This window comes from Aricia agestis, chromosome 8 (assembly GCF_905147365.1).
Source record: "Aricia agestis chromosome 8, ilAriAges1.1, whole genome shotgun sequence".
Classification (NCBI taxonomy): domain Eukaryota; kingdom Metazoa; phylum Arthropoda; class Insecta; order Lepidoptera; family Lycaenidae; genus Aricia; species Aricia agestis.
This window is the reverse complement of record NC_056413.1, coordinates 1,090,424-1,110,085: the sequence shown is the minus strand read 5'-3', so window position 1 is coordinate 1,110,085 and position 19,662 is coordinate 1,090,424. Positions and strand designations below refer to the sequence as shown.

Genomic DNA, 19,662 nt, shown 5'->3' with positions numbered 1-19,662 from the left:
GGAGAGCCATGCTTCGGCACGAATGGGCCCGTTCGACCGGAGAAATACCACGGGCTCACAGAAAACCGGTGTGAAACAGCGCTTGCGCTGTGTTTCGCCGAGTGAGTGAGTTTACCGGAGGCCCAATCCCCTACCCTTTTTCCTTCTCTACCCTCCCCTATTGCCTTTCCTACCCTCCCCTATTACCCTATTTCCTAAAGCCGGCAACGCACCTGCAGCTCTTCTGATGCTGCGAGTGTCCATGGGCGACGGAAGTTGCTTTCCATGCAGGTGACCCGTTTACTCGTTTGCCCCCTTATTTCATTAAAAAGTAAATAGTACTCAAAGTTTCAGATAAGCAACAAAATTAGCAGCACCCTTGTTGCGCACGTGCACGCGCCTAAGTTTGATAAAAGCCGGTAAGACTATAGTCTTATGGCATCTTTTATCAAACTTAGGCAATAAAAAAGTAATTATAGGAATGCATTTATCACGCGGACGTTCAAACACAATACGGTTGAAAAATGATTCGTATTGCGTCCATTAAGTGACGTCACGGTAGTAATTTCTTTTGACGCTAATACACCTTTGATTTACCGTTCTTTGCTTTCGTTTTGACTAATGAAAATGAACCTTTTTCACTGGCCTTAAATTTTGAGATTTGTAAACTAAATGAAATAAGCCCGTGATTTTTGCAGTAAGCGAGCTGATTATTATGAATAGTTACTCAAAACTATCTGGATCACGTCAATTAAAGAAAAGCAAGGTGGAAGCAATGAGACAGCCATAATATTTTTTAATTTGTTTTCACTGCTATATAAGCATACATCCTACGAATAATAAAAACTAAGGAAGAGTACCTGTGTCAAAAAATTTGTCCACGAGACTACAAAATGTCACCCGAATACAATATGCATACTTTATGCATGTATTCGGTACACAATTTTGTGTAAATACAGAAGTGACAATTAATGTCAACGGCTTTAGACTGTAGTGTTTCATTGCTATTGCCATATTTTAGTGTGCGAAAAGGAACCAAAATAATACTTAGTTTTTTTTATTCGTACTCGTAGCATACAGCACATTATAAATGTAAGGTAGCTATTTCGATGCCGGACGACATCCATATCTACTTCTGTGATAAATGCATAATATGTGTTTGTCTGATTTTCTGTCTGTAACCTTTTTACGCTTAAGGCCGTCCCCGAGCAAACGACCTAGATCATGCATTTGCCACGTTGCTGAGATCGCACCAAAATCTTGTTTTTTTTTACTTATCTTAGTTCAAAATTGACCTAAAAAAAATCTAACAGGGAATATGTAGTTAGTGAAATTGTCGTTCTATTGGCGTGTTTCAAATAAAAGTAATTTGTAATACTAGGGAGATACTGAAATAATAATAAATTGGTAAACTTTGGAAGCTTATATACGTGGGAGAGCCATGCTTCGGCAAGAATGGGCCGGCTCGACCGGAGAAATACCACGTTCTCACAGAAAACCGCCGTGAAACAGCGCTTGCGCTGTGTTTCGCCGAGTGAGTGAGTTTACCGGAGGCCCAATCCCTTACCTAGTCCTTTCCCTACCCTCCCCTATTCCCTTCCCTACCCTCCCTATTACCCTATTCCCTCTTCAAAGGAAGGCAACGCACTTGCAGCTCTTCTGATGCTGCGAGTGTCCATGGGCGACAAAAGTTGCTTTCCATCAGGTGACCCGTTTGCTCGTTTGTTCCCTTATTTCATAAAAAAAAAGCTGATATCATAAGTGTAATAAACAAAAATAGGAAATTAATAACGGGGAAAGGAATGATCATATAATGAAGATTATTCCTGTATTTTTATTATAATTTTGTAGCTTTCAAATTATGAGTTAAAAGGCTCTAAAAACGGTAAATTACGACATCTCCGTAGGAGGAGCGTCTTAAGCCACTCAAGCGATTATGATGATCCCACCAAAAACATACCTGTTCAAATTGGGCCGAGTTCCTAACGGCTAATTCTTGGCCTAAAACGAGTTAAAATCCAATCCAATTCCAAGTTTAAATATTAGATATAGATTTATTTATACACTTCATCGATCATAATCATCTTCATCAACAGCCTGATCCATAATACTTCTAACTTGAACTAGGCAGGTTAATTATTTAATTCTATAAATAATATCTAATTATACAATTAAGTGTTACGTATAGCACGAAAAAGTTCAGAATTAATATAATTTATATCGTTCAGGCTGTTGATGAAGATGATTATGATCGATGATAATAATATATTATGTTAAGGCGCTGTGGTTGTTGCAACTACGTAAAATGAGTTTTTTAAATAATGTTTTTTGTAAAGAAAATGTCATTATTTAAGTATAAAAAAGTACCGTTTTAAAATTGACAAAATTTCCTATACGCAAAGGTATATCAATCAGGACACAATTTGAAAAATTCTGCTCGATAGAAAAAAATCTCAAAGATGACTGCTATAACGCTGTTTTTCATAATTAAATCATTTTATGGCTAAATTACACATTTTTTTTCTCCTATTTCCTATTATCAAGGCACGCGGCGAGCGCGTAACCGCCACTGTACAAGGCGCGCTGATATGAATGTTATTTTATTGTCCTTTAAGTCGATATTCGTACTGAGAGACATCGACCTGCTTATTTCAGGGACTACTGGGCCTTAAGAATAATGTTTGATTCCCACACCGCACTCAATAAACGGATTTCTGCGCGCATGGGCGTACCGAGGGGGGGGCAGGGGGGTGCAGCTGCCCCCCCCTGGATCATGTTGACGTCCCTACTAAGTATATTATCTAGTACTTTCATCTATAAAAATAAAAATAATAAAACGAATTTTTGCCATTTGTTTGCAATACAATATTATTACAACTAAAAATCATTAATTTTTTATTCTTTATAAACACCTAGCTTATAAAAATCTGAGTTGCCCCCCCTGGCCCAGAATCTGCGTAATTTGCCCCCCCCCCCCCCTCTGGCCCAGAACCTGGGCAATTTGCCCCCCCCCGCCCATGTCAGCGCGGAAGTTGCGGACCATAATAATATAATATCTATGGACGCTTCACACCACGTCAGGCCCCGTGCTAAGTACCTGAAGGACTTGTGTTACGGGTACCAGACAACGGAAATATTTTTAATACCCTTATATTATACATAAATATTTAAGATTTTTATTATAATATGATACACATCCATGACCCAGGAACTTTGAAAACTTTTTGTTCCGTCAGCGAGATTCGAAACCCGGCTTGAGCTAGCAACGCTCTCACCACTGAGCCACAGAGGTCGTCAATACACAACATCTAGTTATAAACTATAAAATATAATTGCATACTATTATTTCGTATTGAGTCTTCAACAATTGCTTACCTGGATGCAGAAAAGTACTATAATTCAGTGTAAACAATTACAATTCTTTCGCCTAAAAAAGATTTGTGAGACTACATCCCAAGAAAATGCGATCCCTTCACAAAACCTTTAATTTGTATGTATGTGCGATATTGTATGTAAATTTTCGTTTCTCATTAAGCCGCTTCGGAGAAAATCATTCTTTTATAACCGTTCCTTACCTTCATACAGCGATATCTCATATTTACATAATACATCGGAAAACATTATACAATATACAGCGTTCAGTGGTGAATAGTAAAGGTATCTGGGGAAATGGGTAAAACATCAACATCATTTCGACCGTTGAGCAGTGGAAATTGAGATATAGTTTAAGTTAATATTAGTCACAAAACTTTGTACTATCAGGGAAGTTGAATGTGTTGAAGTTGAAGGTGGAGTGCCGCAGATATCGCCCTCGTAGGTGGGTCCGGTGGCCCAGCAGCGTAGCGGAGTAAGGAGGCACCGGTGGATTTCTCCTTACCGCAGCACCTGGGGAGTCCCACATACCCCGGCTCCTCCGGGCCGCTGGGGATGCGTAACGCATTTCCCATCGTTAAAAAATGGTAGATGGTGGACTGACGTAAATTAGTCACGTTGAGTCAAACCCATCCGACAGATCACAGCTAGATATTCCGACCAACGACGAAACTAGATGACGCCGGCAACTCCGTTGCACCAAAAGTGTTTATCGCGCGAGGACCGTAAATTTTTTTCAGCATAAAAAGTATCTAATATCCTTTTGCGGGATTCAAAGTATCTCCATACCAAATTACAACAAAATCGGTCGAGCGGTTTGGGCATGAAGAGGCAACTGACAGACTCAGTTTCACATAATATTTTATAATATTAGGTTGGTATCGAGTATGGCTGCGACTTGCTTCGTGAATTTGAATGATGGCGATGATGATGAATTTGTAAGTCATGCAGGCTGTGTACTGAACACCGAGACTGTGGTCTCCTTTAAATCCTGCTTGTCAGGGGAAATGAGTCGCCTCCAGCTAGCTGCCGCTTATTCATCGACTGCAACAGAGTAGTAACGTAAAGAGATTTCACAAAAAAAAAAAACATAAATCGTGAAGACCGATATTGTCATAAAACGCAGGCAAAAATATAATATAACTTAGTATAGGCTTGTAAATAATAGTATATTATCCGACATCAACGCAAAATTTTATCGACGAGTTAAAAGAAAGTATGCCAAAAAAGGCATTACGAATTAAAGTCTGAAATTTATCCTACATTTAAATACAGCCTTCCGAAGTTTATTGAATTCAGTTTTTTTGTACCTATTGATTGATTTTTGTTTGCACAACAGAAAAAAAATTGTGGTTAAAATATGAGTGTCTAAAAATAAATAATTTATTTCAGAATTATCCGTCCCATAAATTCCGTTCGCTCGTATACATTCGTGACGTTAATTACTCTATGATCAAGCGTAGTTCTTATGTCGTTGTAATAAGGTCTTTATCGACGTAGTTCACGTTGTACGTGACACCTACGTAGTATCACGTAGGTCGTAACGTGTAGTCACGTAGACCACAGGTTCGAGAGATTTGTACAACCTTGACTTACATAAGTGAGATAACTAATAAAGACTAAAGTTTCGCGTTATATGGTACGTCAACAAAATGAAATATAATAATGTTTTTTTTATTTTATTACTCTATCCCGAAAAACGTTGTATTTCCTTAAACTTTCTAATATTATGCATATATTATATGACGTGACATTATGTAAAATGAAATGCATTCAAATCCGTTACATATGTAGTTTTAAAAAATCTGGGCATAATAGAGACAGACCGTGAAAGAACTTTGGTTTCCACTATTTTAGCAACAATAAATGTTGCGTTTAATAATAAACATTATTCGTGCAGAAACTAGTCCCTTTTGCGAGAAAGCACATAAAAAATTCATAACACGCATAGCACTCAAAAGCCCTTGAGTGATATGCGTATTTAGAAGTTTATCATACTTATATCATTAGCAGATAGACAAACATTATCAAAAATAAGTTGATGAACGCATGTTATATTGTTTCCAAATGCAAAAAACCGGCCAAGTGCGAGTCGGACTCGCGCACGAAAGGTTCCGTACAGAGTGAAGGTAGGGCAAAAATAGTGTATTTTGTATGGGAGACCCCCTTATTTATTTTATTATTAAATATTAAAGTACACATATAATTGAGGATTTTGTGAAAATCTCAAGTATTTGCATGTTGCCATTATAGATAACGAGCCAAAAAGGCAAAAAAAATCACGTTTGTTGTATGGGAGCTCCCTTGATTTGTTGTTATAGCGCGAGTGGCACCAGAAATACACAATCTGTGAAAATTTTAGAAGTCTAGCTATACCGGTTCTTGAGATACAGTCTGGAGACAGACAGATAGACAGACGGATAGACAGTCAGACAGACAGGCGGACAGACAGACGAACAAACCCTTTTTTACCCTTTGGGTACGGAACCCTAAAAAAGGGCGGGTGTTGAAGAGCAACAATAATGAGAAAAAACATCACTTATTTTACTGTGCAAACAGCATATTTTACCGAGTTTAAATAAAGTGCACTTAATTAATCCGCTTAATAGAGATGATATTTAAAACGGTTTAAAATCGGATTCGCAACCGAAGCGGTTAACCGGCAACTATAAGGAGCTTAATTTTTGGCGAGCTCGGACAACGGCTTAACGCTGTAGGTATCGAATGTAACTTTCTCTTATAGGATTAAATATAAAACCTTAATTGCTAAGCAGGAGATTAGTGCTTCTTTTGTAAGACCTGAGATCGAAAACAATTAAAAAATTCGAATACTTTATATTCTGTGAACCATTTAGTGTAGTTGCCGGGCTAACATTATTCAATCCAGCCCTGGATTGCTACTGGAATAATGTAAACGGGCGTTGGAATGCACTGGAATGAACTGAATTGCATACTACAGTCGCAACCAGTGATGTATTTAATTGTAATAATAATGTAATACGGCCATGACACAAACTCTTTGCCTTGTGCGAGTGTTTTTTTTAATTGGATTTAACACAATTTTACACAAACTCTTGAATTTATTAGTATTAAAGTCTATCTAACCGTTTTTCTGGTAAAATACAATTTTCATTTATGGCACTATCGTAATCAAACAAGTTTAAGCACGTGCTAGAAAGAGAAGGGGAAAACACATCCTCTCCTACGCCGCGTCGGCTCCCTTTGCATTGCGAATTTTTGATCACGTCATATCAAGGGTCCTGACTCCTGACAATAGTTTCAACTTACAACTTTTAACATATTGAAGTGCACAAAGCGCTAAAGAGGCTTTCTCTTCAATAAGGCACAAGTAAAGAGTTTATAAATAGCATATTGAAAAGAGGGGAAGAAAGTTATCTTCATACAAAGGCACTGCGCGCGGTTTGTATGTGTGCGTCATAGTATCAATGCGTCGTCACGTACGGCACACAACAAAATCTCGGCGGTACCAGCCTAGTAAAACTGGCCGAGATTTTATTGTGTGCCGTACGTGGCGACGCATTGATACTATGGCGCACACATACAAGCCGCGCGCGGTGCCTTTGTATGAAGATAACTTACTTCCCCTCTTTTTACTATGTAAATAGTGTATATGCCAGTTAAAAACGGAGGTAGCGTAGTTCAATGGCTGTCTTGTGTTACTTAGGTACTCGTAGCAGCAGAGTTTTAAAAATAAATATGATTGTTAAAAGCCCGTAAAAACGAATATAATATTAACGATAATACCTTTTTTATAAACCCAGACGCACGTAAAACAAAAATTTAGTTAGAATTCGCTTAACGGTAAAATCAATAGTGTTAATATTCCACGCGCGGGTGGACCATTCATCAAAATAGAAACTTAGACTCGTGGTGCACTTGTAAGGTAACAGCACTTAGTGACAATGTTACGATGTTTTAATACTACATTTTATTACCTCTGACTTTGGGCTCAATCCCGCAGAAACCCTTAAGGTTGCTTTGATAAAAAGCAGTATGTTTCTTTTCCCGTCGTCCATTCCGTGCCACATTTTATAGGAAGGTATAATAGTTTAAGATGGCGCTCGTAACTACATTTATCGTTCAGCAACCATACAATTTATCGGGATAAAAAATAACCTATGTCATGGAACTCTAAATATCTCCATACCCAGAAAATTCGGTTCAACGGTTTGGGCGTGAAGAGGTAACAGACAGACAGATACAATTTTGCATTTATAATTAATATTAGTATGGATTGTATATTAATTAACTTATGAGAGACGTGGGAGAGCCATGCTTCGGCACGAATGGGCCGGCTCGACCGGAGAAGTACCACGGACTCACAGAAAACCGGCGTGAAACAGCGCTTGCGCTGTGCTTCGCCGAGTGAGTGAGTTTACCGGAGGCCCAATCCCCTACCCTTTTCCCTTCCCTACCCTCCCATATTTTCTTTCCTACCCTCCCCTATTCCCTTCCCTACCCTCCCCTATTACCCTATTCCGTCTTAAAAGGCCGGCAACGCACCTGCAGCTCTTCTGATGCTGCGAGTGTCCATGGGCGACGGAAATTGCTTTCCATCAGGTGACCCGTTTGCTCGTTTGCCTCTTTATTTCATTAAAAAAAATGTAAAACGTTGGAGTGTAGTCTATGTTACGACACACTTTAACAAACCAGGCAATATGGCATCACTTTAACAAACCAAGCAATATGGCATCACTTTAACAAACCAGGCAATATGGCATCACTTTAACAAACCAAGCAATATGGCATCACTTTAACAAACCAGGCAATATGGCATCACTTTAATAAACCAAGCAATATGTCATCACTTTAACAAACCAGGCAATATGGCGTCACGTTAAAAAGTGGCTACCACTTTATCAAAATTATAAACGAATACGGACAATGGCTGGGACTGGGCTGGTCACGTAGCTCGAAGAACAGACGATCGCTGGAGTAAACTTACTCTGGAATGGATACCAGGGCTGGGAAATCGGGGTGTAGGTCGACCTCTAACTAGGTGGGACGACGATCTCCGCTTAGTTGCAGGCCCATGTTGGATGCGAGTAGCAGGAGATCGGTCGGAGAGAGGCCTATGTCCAGCAGTGGACGACTATAGGCTGATATCACGATGATGATGACGGACGATATTTCTTGTACTCCCACTTGAAATGTTCAAAAGCTGTTATGAGTAAGCAAAAAATCAGAAACAAGACATTTTCATTAAAAGTCATGGAATTCTTAGCGAGTTCAAAACAAACACGCGTAGATTTATGTGTTCGTTGACTTCTGTTACAAAAATTCTGATGACTTTTTTATTTTACGGAAGCATAAAATAAAATTGATTATGAGAATATTATCTGCAAAAGTAAGATTCTAAAATTATAAGGAGAAAGGCATTTTAATTCATTTGTATCAAATTTGACGACCTCTGTAGCTCAGTTGGTGGGCTGTTGGTAGCTCAAGCCGGGGGTCGCGGGTTCGAATCCCGCCGACGGAACAAAAAGTTTTCGAAGTTCCTGGATCATGGATGTGTATTTAATATGTGTATCATATAATAAAAATCCTAAATATATGTATAGTATAGTATAAAAGTATTAAATATATTTCCGTTGTCTGGTACCCGTAACACAAGTCCTTCAGGTAGGTACTTAGCACGGGGCCAGACTGACGTAGTGTAAATCGTCCATAGATATTATTATCATTATTATTAAATAATCAGGAACTACAGATTATACACGAAAATAAAGTAAACATTGGGAAGAACAAGGCTACGTTTATTAGCATCATAAAAGACTCCGATGTGATTTTCTATTATGCTCCAAAAATTACATAAAACCTGTTTTCCACCTTACATCTCATATTACAATCGATTTGTCAGAACAAACTTATAAGTTCACACACAATAATGTGTGTTTTAATTGCGTGATATTTTTTGTAAATATAGTAAGTAATTTGAATTAAATTAGGCATATTTTTATAGTATCATTAGAGTGTTTTCGTATTACAAAGTGAAATGCTCGCTTGTGACCCTTTTAGTTAGCATTTTATTTATTTTCTTTCACAATTTTGTTTTTGAACACCTAAAGGTTGACTGGTAGAGAATGCCATTTGGCATTAAGTCCACCTATGTACCAACATTGTGCAAAAGTATAAATAGATAAATACATTATACTTCTAAAACCCGTATAGCTAATGAGCTATAATTTATACCAGTATAGCTAAAGCCACCTCAAAAAGATAGTACGAGTAACAATAAAATCCTTAAGTTGCGGCGGGCTATTCATCAGCTGGATCCCTATTCATTAGAACCCCCCCTAAATACTTTCGGAGCGAAATCTTGGAGTGAATTTGTCAAGTCCAAAGACTGTTCTTAATGTGCTATCGATTACGCCGGGTAATATCTCATTTTGAACGGCTGAAATTAAGCTATGGAGGACCATTATTGTGAAATGGATAATTTTTAGAGCGGTAAAACTTCTGGCCGGGACTCGGCGCCGCCTATCTCTGATTTTGTTAAACGTCTGATTTATATCTCATTTGAATAAATGAAATGTTTCGTTTAATTTGTAGGAATGAATTTAATGTTCTGTTAAAAGTCAATTAAAATATACTGAGAAGAATTTTGAAAAACAAAATATCACTTAAAATGTTTCACGTAAGCAAATATCAAAAAATTCAAAGGTTTGTTTGTGTCTTTATAAACTGCTTAGAAGAGTACTTAAAGATGTTATCATGTAAGATTTTAAATATTTTTAGGGTTCCGTAGTCAACAAGGAACCCTTATAGTTTCGGTCTGTCCGTCCGTCTGTCTGTCCGTCCGTCCGTCTGTCTGTCCGCGGTTTTGCGTAGAGACTATAGGACCTACAAAGCTGTAATTTAGCATGAATGCACATATTAATGATTTCGACAAAATGGTACATGAAAAATTCAAAAAATATTTTTGGATGATTTTTTTTTCGCGTCCACCTCATCATGTGGGGTGTCGTTGGATAGGTTTAAAATATCGATTCGAGTGTAAAATCTATTCAAGACCATTTTAATATGACGCAACAAAAAACGAACGTAGTCGACAAAATACAGCCGTACGTGTTGAAATAGGTTTATTTAAAGGTACGAGTAAAAACAAGTTCCTTACGTAGCGGCCATCCGTCACTGTCGGCATACTCAGGAAAAACTAGTTAATGATTCGCAGCACACTTTTTGCATCGCATGAGTCCAGTATGTTCGGAATAAATAGCCCGTTGTTAGTACGTTTGATAAAATTAAATCTTCAAGAGATTTATACTGAAGGCAACACTTTTGTTTATCGTGCATTTCAGTATGCTACGTGTGATATTTAGTCGCATTTTTAATTTTTAGTCGCTGAAATGAAACTATAATATTGTAACAGAAAGGTTGACAATTATAACAATTATAAACATAAAAAAAATCTACCAATTTTTTTTTTATTAAATAAGGGGGCAAACGAGCAAACGGATCACCTGATGGAAAGCAACTTCCGTCGCCCATGGACACTCGCAGCATCAGAAGAGCTGCAGGTGCGTTGCCGGCCTTTCAAGAGGGAATCGGGTAATAGGGGAGGGTAGGGATGGGACGGGAAGGGAATAGGGGAGGGTAGGGAAGGGAATAGGGTAGGGGATTGGGCCTCCGGTAAACTCACTCACTCGGCGAAACACAGCGCAAGCGCTGTTTCACGCCGGTTTTCTGTCAGAACGTGGTATTTCTCCGGTCGAGCCGGCCCATTCGTGCCGAAGCTTGGTTCTCCCACGTATAAATTTACTAAACATTTGTTACTCTCAAAATAGTTATACTTATGTAACAGTAACTATTGATATAATTTGGTAGTGACTAACGAATGTTCAAACTCATATTTTTTACTGCTGTTAGTTGTTACTACGTAAAATATTTTTAGACAGCAGTAACACGAAATAAAAATGTAACAAAATAAATGTAATCAACTAACACGTTTCGATTGTTCGTTTTGGAGCAGCACTCATTGCTGGGAATGGTGAAAAACCGTGGAAAATCGTGGAAATTGTGAAAATTCAGAGCCGCATAACGAGCCTGTGGATGGCTATTTCATATTCACGATTTTATTTAAGAGCACTTATTTCGAAACTATTTATGAAACATTTTTAGAGTACCTACAGTGTTTTAAGGGGGAAAACTGGTCCGAGTTTTGTCTTTTTAATTATAAAAAAGATTAAACCTTACAAAAAATATAATAGTTTCTGGAGCAAAACTTTTTGGTTTTATTTTTTCCCCTTTACTAATAAAAATAATATAACAAAGTGACATGCCAGGTCTGCTTGTATCTTTTTGGAACATTGTAAACGTCACATAACGGACAAAGAATAGCAGATTTTGTACAGTTATTCGCAGTGTAGGTACATTATTCTTAATGCCCCGATGTGAATTATTTTACAGCTTGGCAAAATAAATACGTGTGGCACTTGGGGACTGCCGCGGTAAAATTATTGCATAGTAGCTAGTCTACACGCATACGTCTAGTCGCACGCACACAAACACCGTGCCGAATTCTGTCGAACTGAAACGACGTTAGACGATGCACGGCTTTCAACGCCCCACCGCTGTCGCCGAGTGGGGGGTGTGGGGTTTATTTTTATTAAGGAATTTCTTGATTCAGTCGTCGCGCTAAAACCCCGCGATTAAAAGCCATGCAATAGCTCAAAAGATTGCGTTTTGAATGAGTGCGCTTTTCTTTAATTAAAGGCAACGCTTGGACGCACTTTTGACACAAACAAGTGCAATGTTGCTAAATATTAAAAAAAGCTGTCCCGGCAAATGTTGTTTTGCCTTATAAAGTATTTCGCCCATATTATTTTATTGAAGTGACTAAATAAGTATGGCACCATGGCAATGTCCATCGCTATCCCGTCGCACAAACAATGGTCGCCGTCAGTCTCGAGTTGTTGTAGTGTGTAAGTTCTTCATCATCGTAAATGTGTATGTTCCTTTATAATACTAGTAAGCATAATTCAAACTTGTAACGCATGCCACATAATCGCCACACCTCATAGTAATAATTTACTATCTATATATATAAAAATGGATTTTCAAATGTGTTAGTCGCGCTAAAACTCGAAAACGGCTGGACGGATTGGGCTGATTTTAGTCTTAAAATATTCGTAGAAGTCCAAGAAAGGTTTTAAAGTGACACGAAGTTCACCGGGACAGCTAGTTATTTATAAAAAGCCAGTAGCCGGTTCTCAGACCTACTGAATATGCACATAGGTTAAAATCAGTAAAGCCGTTTCGGAGGAGTGCGGTAATTAACATTGTGACACGAGAATTTTATATATGTATAAGATATTTTATTTCATACTGACTTCACGGAAACGCGGTCGAACGGGATAAAAAGTATCCTATGTCCGTCTCCTTCATTCACAATTTTCAGCCAAATCGGTTCATCCGTTCTTGAGTTATAAGTGGTGTAACTAACACTACTTTATTTTATATATGTGTTAGTGTAAGCACCGTTATCCTTGAAACCATCAAATGAGCCCGCTTTCTCATAGAAAAAGTTGTTCATTTTGACGGGCTCATTTGATGGTTTCAAGGATAACGGTGTTTACACTAGCACACTGTATAGATAGATATAGATTTAGTTCCAGCTGTAACCGCGCCAAACTTTTTTTTCCAAAGTGTATACCCCTACAATGTACTTCAGCTTAGGAAAAAAAGTGTGGATTTTGAATTATGAAAACAGTTTTACGTGGGAGAGCCATGCTTCGGCACGAATGGGCCGGCTCGACCGGATAAATACCACGTTCTCACAGAAAACCGGCGTGAAACAGCGCTAGCGCTGTGTTTCGCCGAGTGAGTGAGTTTACCGGAGGCCCAATCCCCTACCCTATTCCTTCCCTACCCTCCCCTATTCCCTTCCCATCCCTACCCTCCCCTATTTTCTCTTAAAAAGGCAGGCAACGCACCTGCAGCTCTTCTGATGCTGCGAGTGTCCATGGGCGACGGAAGTTGCTTTCCATCAGGTGACCCGTTTGCTCGTTTGCCCCCTTATTTCATTATAAAAAAAAAAAAAAAAAACAAATATTCATACTTCAAAATCCAGGAGCTGTGTGTTTGTTTAATAAATTTTATCGTGTCGTGCGTCATAACATAAAATATCTCGTATCAAAATACGAGTTTGATACCCAAATAACATTGTTAAGAATACGACCTCCCTACGTTTCACGTAGTCGACATTTTTACGTAATACAACACTCGCTTTTGATTCGATAAAGCATTTATTTGATACGATCCAAAGCTTCAATGTTTTCGAATTTCGCATTAATATTGTGTATGAAAATGTATCTGGTTTCAAAAAAACAGATAAAGCCATTAGATAGTTACTTAATATGCAAAAATATGCCCTCTGGGAGTCTTGACAGGAGTGTTTAATGAAACAGCAGAAGCAGTCTTCTCGCCGAGAGGGAAATATTTCAATTCGGTGATTTACTCTCCCTTCGTCTTACAAATTTTCGATCAGATACCGTGTTCTGACGCGAATTTAAGCTTTATTGAGCACTACAAAAATTGTACCATCGAGGAAATTGATTCCTAGGCAATTGATAGACCTTCGTCATTTGGTCGGCTGTCGTCTGACTATTAACATTTAACGCGACTAAATTATCTACTTATATCCGCCATCTGCCTAGGAATCAACTTCTCTGATAGTACAACGATCAATGATATTCTACTTATACAGATCTGTTACGTTCATACTATTTTCCGGCTTAAATCTTTTCCGAAATACATTGACAAAATTGAAAGAAAAGTGGAACAAAAGATACGAAATGCCATTTACATAAAAGAGACAGACTAAATAAAAGACGACCCAATTGGGTCGTATTTGAAGCTTCACAACGCGTGCGGTAGTAACATATTATCTGCTTTGGGTATTTTATTATTATATCATTGACAACGATGCTAAAGAATTTCAACTTAAAAATATCGTTAAAATTCCCCTATGTGTAGATAGATACGATATTTGAAATTGTATACGTGGGAGAGCCATGCTTCGGCACGAATGGGCCGGCTCGACCGGATAAATACCACGTTCTCACAGAAAACCGGCGTGAAACAGCGCTTGCGCTGTGTTTAGCCGAGTGAGTGAGTTTACCGGAGGCCCAATCCCCTTCCCTTCCTTCCCTTCCCTACCCTCCCATATTACCCTATTCCCTCTTAAAAGGCCGGCAACGCACATGTAGCTCTTCTGATGCTGCGAGTGTCCATAGGCGACGGAAGTTGCTTTTTATCAGGTGACTCGTTTGCTCGTTTGCCCCCTTATTTCATTAAAAAAATATATTTACCATTCGCTCTGTCGGAAGTTCTTTCTTTCAGGCTCTTAAGCATATTCATTATTCCTACAGGCTACAACAGATTGAACAACGGATCAGCTGATATATTTATAGTGTACTAGATGACGCCCATAACTCCGGTGCGCCTAAACTCGTTTGTCGCGCGGGAACCGTACATTTTACAGAGTAAAAATTATCCTAGATGTCCTTTCACGGGACTCAAAGAATCTCCAAACCAAATTTCAGCAAAATCAGTGATTTAGGCGTGAAGAGGTAACAGGCAGACATACACACACACAATAATTGGAACAAAATTCCTTATCGCACGTTCGGCGTAAATCTGAGGGCATGACAGAACAATATTTGACCTTGATTTGACCTCGACACTTTTTATTAGTACCTGCATGTTAGGGGCAGAGGGCGTTGATAGTAAATATTCCTGTGCGTCAACTAAATGGCGTTTTTTTTTAATAAACAGCGATGCGTTGTTAGTATTCCTGGGCGTCAACAGGTGGTGTACAGCTTGTAATGTTATATTAGTATGGATAGAATACTATGTTTTACATACATAAATACATTGTAAACTTTATTTAAAAAAAAAGATACAAAAAAGTGGGCCGCGTGCGAGTTTCTTACGCCGGTTCTTCTCGCCGGGTTAGTTCCTGAACCGGTGGTAGGCATCATGTAGGACATTCTGAAAACATTTATTTTAAATTTATTCAGATATAAAACAATTTTGATTTTGATTTTTTATTCATATTCTACAAATACTGCTAATTCTGGAATGATAGCAAATGACTGTACGAAGGCAGTAATGATGATGACATCGAAGTAAGCCTAAGCTCCCCGAAGGTTCCTCCACCACAAACCATTACCACCGACATCTACATAATATCACATAACCACGCAATATCACAGGTACAGTCGCCACCAGATATGTATCCAAAGCTTATAAACAATACCAATATAATATTATTATTATCTCACACATATACATACTGATATTATAATGCGAATGAATCTCTGTCAACTCCGTTGCGTCAAAATTATATTATTGCGAGGGAACCCTACATTTGTACGGGATGATAAGTATTCTATGTTCTATCCCGAGAGGTTAGGGCGTAAAGAGGTAACAGATAGACAGACATACTTTCGCATTTATAATATTAGTCTAGATGAGATGATAACGTGTTTGTGTTCACGACTATACTCAGTTAAATAAACATTTAATATGTGCGACTCAAATCATTAATTAATAATGTACTGTCTCTAGAAGTTTGGTGTCACTATTATAAAGTTTTATTTTTATTGCAAATTATTATATTGTATTTATATTGCAAATTATTATATTGTATTTATATTGCAAATTATTATATTGTATTTATATTGCAAATTATTATATTGTTCTTATATTGCAAAGTACTAGTTTGGCCTATGAATTCAAAGTGTTAGTACGTTACATAAAATTGTATATCGCACCAGCAGGCGTAGCATGGTCACTATAGAAATGGTTTCTTTCTACGGAAGAATCGACATACTGACAGATTTTATCGACAAAATGGCGGATTTCCACTGTCTGTCACTTTGTGTTCCGTACGAAGAATCAAGAAACCGTTTCTACGGTGACCATGCTACGCCTGCAGGTATGCAAAATAATTTCTTATATTTAATTGACCAATAACAACAAAAGGATACCTTTCATGCTATGGCATAAAGTTACTATGCTTAAGCTAATAATTTAATAAAATAAAACAATATTCGTATTGTTGTTCAAATTTCCTTATTTTTATGTGTCTGAGTGTACATTAATGCTCGAGTAATAAGACTAATCATGACAGTCATTCTCTAAGTGATGCTGATGGAGTCAGCTGTTTTCGGACGGGGTAAATGAACCTAACCATCAGCTGTGATAATATTATGTCATGTAGAAAATATTGATGTATGTTTGTTTGAATCGAATTTACTCCTCACGGTCAGATACACAAGCAATAAGGGCCTATTTCACCACTTTCTGATAAAGTGCCGAATAGGCTATTCATAATTTTTTTGACAGATTCTCCATACTTGATCTGTCAAGTTAATTGGTGGATAGCCTATTCGTCACTTATCAGGAAGTGGAGAAACAGTCCCTCAAACTTATAAACATTCTGACACCGTTAAAGAATTATATGTCGGGTATGACAAGATGCTGGCTGATTCCGAAACCTACAAGATAGACATTTATTTTGACGACCTCTGTGGCTCAGTTGGTGGGCTCTTGGTAGCTCAAGCCGGGGGTCGCAGGTTCGAATCCCGCCGACGGAACAATAAGTTTTCAAAGTTCCTGGTTCATGGATGTGTATTAAATATGTGTATCATATAATAAAAATCTTAAATATTATGTATAATATAAAAGTATTAAATATATTTCCGTTGTCTGGTACCCGTAACACAAGTCCTTCAGGTACTTACCACGGGGCCAGACTGACGTGGTGTGAAGCGTCCATAGATATTATATTAAATTATTTACAATTTTATCAAAATCAGTCCCATTGTTTTGAAGGAGTTTGCCAACTATCGCTGCGATAAGAGAATTTGATGTGTTACATTGTTCCTGAATTTGTAGGGGGTTAAAAAGATAATTTTATCATACTAACATTCCAAAGTTTGTGAGTGTATGCGGCTGGAACAATTCTAATAAAATTTGGTATGGAGCTAGCTGATATCCTGGATTAACACTTAATATGTTCTATGGGAAAATCAATGAAAATTAATTCACGATAAATCATCTACTATTAATACGCAATTAACTTTCACTAAAAAACCGCAGATAACACCGCAGTTCACAGCCAGTATTTTATATGACTCTTAATTAAGTTAAATCTCTCGTTCTTGAGATACAGCCTGGAGACAGACATACTGACAGACAGACGGATGGACAGATAACGTAGTCTTAGTAATAGTATCCTGTTTTTATTAATTAGCTGCGAAACCTTAAAAAGGGCTATCAATTATTGTTTTTTTGAATATTTGAATAGCTATAATATTATAAACAGTGTTAAGTACACAACTAAATCATACGATTGTATTGTATTCACAATACAATATACAATACGATAATATACAATTTATTGCTTAAAAACTGAGTCACACAAAAGGGTGACACAAAGGGAAGTGACGAAAACCTACTTTACACACATCATGGAGTAACCACCTCTACGTCCTACATAATAAAGTCGTAACTCCTGTGTGTATATTGTAATGTTTTATGAAAATATGTGAAGACCTTTCCTGATAAGAGATATCAGGACAGTCCAAGTACATCAATATCTCATTATCCTTTCGCCAAACGACGTTTAATGCTATTCAAAATTTCCAAACATACAATTTCTTTTCTCGTAAGTGCCTTTTGCTGGGTGGGGGGAAACTTTGTTACAATATTGTGAGTTTTCCCTAAAAGTTTTATTCAAAGGTAACTTGTTTTTTGGGAGTACTAAGGTCAGGTTGGATCTTCTATACATATTATAAAATAAAGTCGCTTTTTTTCTCATGTCCCTTTGTTCTCTTTAATCTTTAAAACTACGCAACGGATTTTGATGATTCTTTCAGTGTTAGATAGCCCATTTATCGAGGATGGCTAAAGTCTATATTTTATCATGCTAAGATTAATAGGAAAATGTGGAGAAAATGGGGGAAATGATTTGAAAGGGCTTATCGCGAACTACTGGAGCAATTTTCATGTTATTTGGCAAAGATAAGAAGTAGACCACGTGAAGGATCATAGGCTATCGATTTTAATCATTTTTTCAGTGGCTATATATTTTATACCCGTGCGACGCCGGGGCGGGTCGTTAGTTAAGTTTAAAATAAAGTCATGAACAAATAACTGAAATATATAATATAATACAATGCATTTGCTTACTATTAGGAGAACCTTATTATACCTTTGATATTAATTGCGTTACATGCTAACTACAGACGTTACAAAATAAGTATCTAATGTTGTGACTTTAAAATACAATGAGACAAACAAAGGATATGGGCGACTGGCCCATAGATGAACCCTAATTATTGTAATAAAAAAATGTATAATGCCAGCAAATTTTGTAAAAAGATTGTATCTTGAATAAATCCTTTATCTACCACAATAAATATTATTATATCATTGTCATTTTTGACTTAAGGCTTTAGGCTTAGAGCATCTGCTCAAATACCACAACCACCTCTAGCTGAATACTCTTTTTTTTTCTGGGCCTACCAAAGGCATTGCACCATCGTTATCAATCAAGAAGCTTAAGTCCATGCTTGGACAACTGTTTGAAGTTACATTATTACGTCTTATAATTTTTCCAAAGTTTATTATAATATGCGCTAACGTTTAAAGAGATAAAGCAATCTAAGTAACTCCTAAACCCCGAGTCCCGGTCGAGAACTTGCTTAATTAATTTACTTTTCTACTATTTAACTCCTCCGTCATGAATACTTATTATTTTTGTTGGAGCACATTTTAATTTTTAGGGAGCAAATATTCAGGGGGATAAGTAATTTCATGAAATTCTGACCCACTTATGACGCAACGTTGCCCGCAACTTAGTTATGCCGAAATTCATTTTACGAACCATATATATTTTTTCCGAAATGAAACCCAACAACTAAACATTTGCTAGTTACTTTAATAAAGCGAAGACAAATAAAATGTCACTGGAAAGTAACGGTCTTACCACAAAATACTAAACATATCTGTACAGCTGTTTTGAGACTGTACAGATTGTACTGAATTTTTCTCTAATCAACTGTTCAACAGGTGTTTAAATCTTTTGTAGTAAGATCGCAAATCAATAAGTTATTCTAATTAAGAATTAATAGTGTCTTTCTTTTAACTTATCTCGCTAAGCTACTTAACCGATTTGGATGAAATTTGGTATGAAGATACTTTGTGTACTTCTCTCTTTCGTGTATTCGTGAATCTTCCCACCAATGATAGCTTTATCACAAAAAAAAATCCTGCACA

General features: G+C 37.4%; 1 long non-coding RNA gene across 1 annotated transcript; it reads right to left on the bottom strand.

Moving 5' to 3' along the window:
- Window positions 1-6,236: 6,236 nt before the first annotated feature.
- Window positions 6,237-19,389, bottom strand: LOC121729611. The gene is made up of 3 exons (XR_006035984.1): window positions 19,376-19,389; window positions 12,473-12,480; window positions 6,237-6,304 (listed from the first exon to the last, which is right to left on the bottom strand). It is a non-coding gene; the product is annotated as an uncharacterized LOC121729611 (long non-coding RNA).
- Between the last annotated feature and the right edge of the window lie 273 nt (window positions 19,390-19,662).